Source organism: Protopterus annectens, chromosome 1.part0, assembly GCF_019279795.1.
Source record: "Protopterus annectens isolate FY-2018-M chromosome 1.part0, PAN1.0, whole genome shotgun sequence".
Classification (NCBI taxonomy): Eukaryota; Metazoa; Chordata; order Ceratodontiformes; family Protopteridae; genus Protopterus; species Protopterus annectens.
Window position 1 is genome coordinate 1,563,976,597 of NC_056725.1, and position 4,417 is coordinate 1,563,981,013.

Sequence of the window (4,417 nt, forward strand, 5' to 3'; positions counted from 1 at the left end):
CCTGGATTATATCATGTGGAAATAAACCTTATTAATATTTATGCCCAGTAAAGCAAATGTTTTTTTCAGAAAAAGTCTACATTCTAAGAAAGTTAGTTAAGAACATAAACCACAGCCTGGTTATCTGACTGAATTGATTTCTTGTTTGCTAGCTCATTTGCCCATACTACTGATGTTGCCTAAACAGGTATGGGTGAACACCAAGAGAGGAATGTCTCTGAGAATCTGACACTTCATACATTTCTTAGACTATTGCAAATCAAATCTTTGTTTCTCCTTAAGTACGCTCCCATGACTACTGATCCTGATGCATTGGTGTATAGCTCTAGGTCTGTGTTACCTACCCAGTCTACCTACCAAATTGAACTACCATTATGATGCTATAAAAACTCCTCCCAGTTTGAGAGATTCTGGCTCACCTGCCTGGTGATCTTTGCTTCCTGATATTTCTGCTTACCCTGTTTTAGAACATTCACCCATGACCAAATAAAGCTACTGCTTTACTAGCATTAACAACATGACATCACCTGCCCTTGCATTTTGTCTGCTCCCCACATTAGTTTTATGCCTTAATGAATCAAATTTATCCTTATGCAATCTGAATAAATATAGAGGAATTCAGTTTATAAATGAAGAAAATTCTGACTTTTTGCTATACCCTCTAACATGTCCCATACCAATGGCACTCTTAAATACAGGCACAGATGCTGAAAGACTACAGTCCACTATCTAGTTTCCCCTGATCTTCTCCAATGTGTTGAAATGCATCTGTCTCCTACTTCTGTGCATCATGTTTAATAAAAAAATAGGAAAGCTTTGGGGTAAAGCCTGCTTAGGTTAATTTTCTAAGGTAGCTGTCACTAAGTACACAGATCACAGAACCCAATTGTCCTATGGCCTTACTCCAAACCTAGTGTTCGGAAGCTTTTTGACAGCAGCCAAAGCTTCATTAAACTCTTTTGCTTGGTCCGACTCCAATATCCACTAACCTCAACAATCAACCAATCAAAGAGTTTGTTAACTCCTTGCAATATGTGAACAGCAATATATGAAAATAAATATCTTCCCTTTTCCAGCTCTTTGTTCTGATATGCTCTTGCTCAGGAATAAGACATGTTCTTATTGCATATTCAGACCTGCCAAGGGGCAAAAGAATAAAGAGGCAACCTCTAAACACCTCCAATTTGGTGACTTCCTCCTCTCTTGCAGCAAGAAGTCCTAGTATTTCTATGTTTACCATCTCTTTCCTTGTACCCCCAAATCTAACCTAACTCAAGACCTGTTCACCCTTTCCTGCATTCAAAACATCAAGGAACTCCTCAATATAATCATTTACTAGCATTAAAGCATCTACCACGTATGATACATTATCCAACATAGCTGTATCATAATTATCTGATTGTCCTGATGAGAACCTGGTGGCTCTTTTGTTCCTTTCATCTGTCATGCCTGTCAAATGTCTCTGTTTCCCGTCTGCATTTTTCGCTCCTTCTCTGGCTGGCTGGATGCTCTGGCTCTTCATCATGATGTTTGCTGCCAATTTTACTTCTTAGCAGCACATTTGTTTTGAGTTCTCCTTCATTGCAGTAGGAAGATTTGAAGGTTGAATGATAATTGCATCACACTTCTTCTGAAAACCTGAAAACCCGATCCTGCATACAAAACCCTACACTAAAAAAAGAAAGGGGCTGGGTGGAGAGATGAAAAAATCAGCACACAAAATAAAGTAGTATTGCTGGAACTGAATATATCCACAAGTCTTAGTGACTACCTTCATGAGGTGGACCCTGTTTTTACAAAATCTCACTAAAATGACACTGCTATATAGACTGTATTTTATATATCACATATCATGGACAAAAGCTGCTTTAAGAAATAAAAACAAAGACAGCTAGGTACACAAGTCCCAGGATAAAAAAGTGGTTGCACTTGTGACAGGACTGGAAAAAATGCCAGTGTAGAATCCTCAAGATACAGAAACACTCTTACACTGTAGTTAGGCCAGGCTCAGTGGGAGGATGCCCCCCTCCCTCCCCACAGTAGTAAGAAGTAGTAGTCCACAAAATGACAAAAACTGACAGGCCAAAAAAGAGCCATAAAATGATACAGTGGACTATTGAGGATATGAATGAAATTATGCATTGTTACTGTTATGCAAAAAGCCCAGGATTTCCAGACAGAAGGCATTCAAAAAGATTAAGACAGAAATTAGAGGAAAGAAAAACACTTGCACAAGAAAAACTGTCAAAAGCTTCAAAGGCAAATTTGTGTTCATTAATACAGTCGTCATTTGGAAAAAACAGTGATAGCGTAAGTGTGAAAATAGAAAGAACAAAACCTAGAGATTTTTGAAAGGTATAAAAATGAGATGTGGACATGTGAAAGAAAGATCTGATGTGGTATAATATTTATGCAAAGGAGAAAGCCAAATTAATCAGTACAAAAAAAACAGCGCCAATGATATCTGAAGAGAAATACAGGCAAAGGCATCCAGATATGGAAATGTTGCAATGTAAAAATAAGGTCTCAAATGGGAACATAGAACAGAAGATTAGTAAACTAGAAGTTAAAAAGATAGAAGCTGAAGTTATGGAATGCCAGCAAAGTGAAGGATTTAGTGTAGAAAGTTTAAAGCAGGTTATGAAACAGCATGATGGAACAAAAATTCCCCAAAGTGAGGAGAAATCAGTGGAACAGGAGACATCTGAAGAAGAAATATGGACATGGGAAAGAAAAAGAAATTTACTATTGTGCAATATTTATACAAAGGAGAAAGCAAAGCTAATCAATACAAAAAAGCAGCACCAAAGATATTTGAAAAAAAAAATACAGGCAAACGCATCTCAATATAGAAAATTTCAAAATGCAAAAAATAAGAAAACAAAGGGTAAAGTAGAAAAGAGGATTAGTAATGGAAAAGTTAAAAAATAGAAACTGAAGTTATGGATTGCATGCAAAGTTAAGGATTTGGTGAAGAAAATCCAACACTGGTAATGTCATATCATGCTGGAACAGTGAGTCCTCAAATTAAGGAGGAACAAATGTAACGGGCATCTGATCAGTTGCCACATGAAGATACTATGGATTCTTCAGTAGGAAACCAGTACAAAATCAGCTGGAATTGCAAGAAAAGAAACTGGAAATGCTGGCAACTCTGATGCAATCATTTTTGTAGTGTGATAGACCAATGAGTTCCCATATGAAAGAGCAATGGATGACACAGGATACAGATGAAAAATATTTCATAGGAAGATATACTGGAACTTTCTGTAGAATCCCCACAGGAAATGGAGAACAAAGAATGTGCCCTCAGTTTACAACAAAAAGATCTAATGGAAGAGTTGCTTGATTTAATACATATGGATAGACATATTAAGACCGATAAAAGAAATAGATTACAGAAAGTCAGTAAGACCCAAAATGTTAGAAATCTGATAAAACAAAAGAACACAGTAATCAAGAATATTAACAGAAATGCATGTGATATAACAGAAATGTGCAACTAAATTAATAACAGATAAAGTCTTACCACAAAAATACAGGGCAGTAAGGGAAAGGAAGGGGAGAAATAAAATGTCATCATGGAAGTATCAAACAGATAAAAATATAAAGCAATTAAGACAAGAAGTGCCACTGTTAGAGTATAAAAGGGGGAACATATCAATAAAATACTCAGAAAGACAGAGGTGATAAAAGTAATGTGCAGTATTAGAACAGACCAGGATCTATCATACACTATTGCAAGTAATAAACTAAAGATATCAGCGCAGGCAGAAAAACTTGAATATATGCACGTAAATATAAAGGAAAAATGAAGGAAAAATGCAATATAAGAAATTCATTGATAAACCAAAAAGTTTTATAGAAAATTGGAAAACAAAGAAAAGGGAATAGAAACACTACCAAAAAAAGAAGAAATAGGCACATTTTGGAGAAATATCTATGAAGACCCTGTGGAACATAACAAAGATGCAGAACGGATAGAAAAAGTAAAAGAAATAGCAAGAAGTTCAAATGTACAGGACATGAAATGGGATGAAGTAACAGCCAGAGAAATTGAAATAAAATTAAGAAATGCTCCTAATCAGGAGCCACCAGGCCCTGATCCAGTACTTAACTTTTGACTAAAAGTATTATCATTGTTACATGAAGATTTAGCCCTGAGTAAGAACTAATTATAAGTGCACCCTAAACAGACACCAACCTGGTTAACAACAGGAAGAGTAATGCCCCTCTTTAAGAGTAAACTCACAAGCTATCCTAAAAACTATACACCAATAACTTGCCTTCCAACGATGTATAAACTATATACTGGTATTGATGCTGACAGAATTTATAGTCATTTAGAAAATAACTTAATAATGGCAGTAGAACAAATGGGTAACAAAAGCAAGTCATATGGAACAAAAGCTCTTTG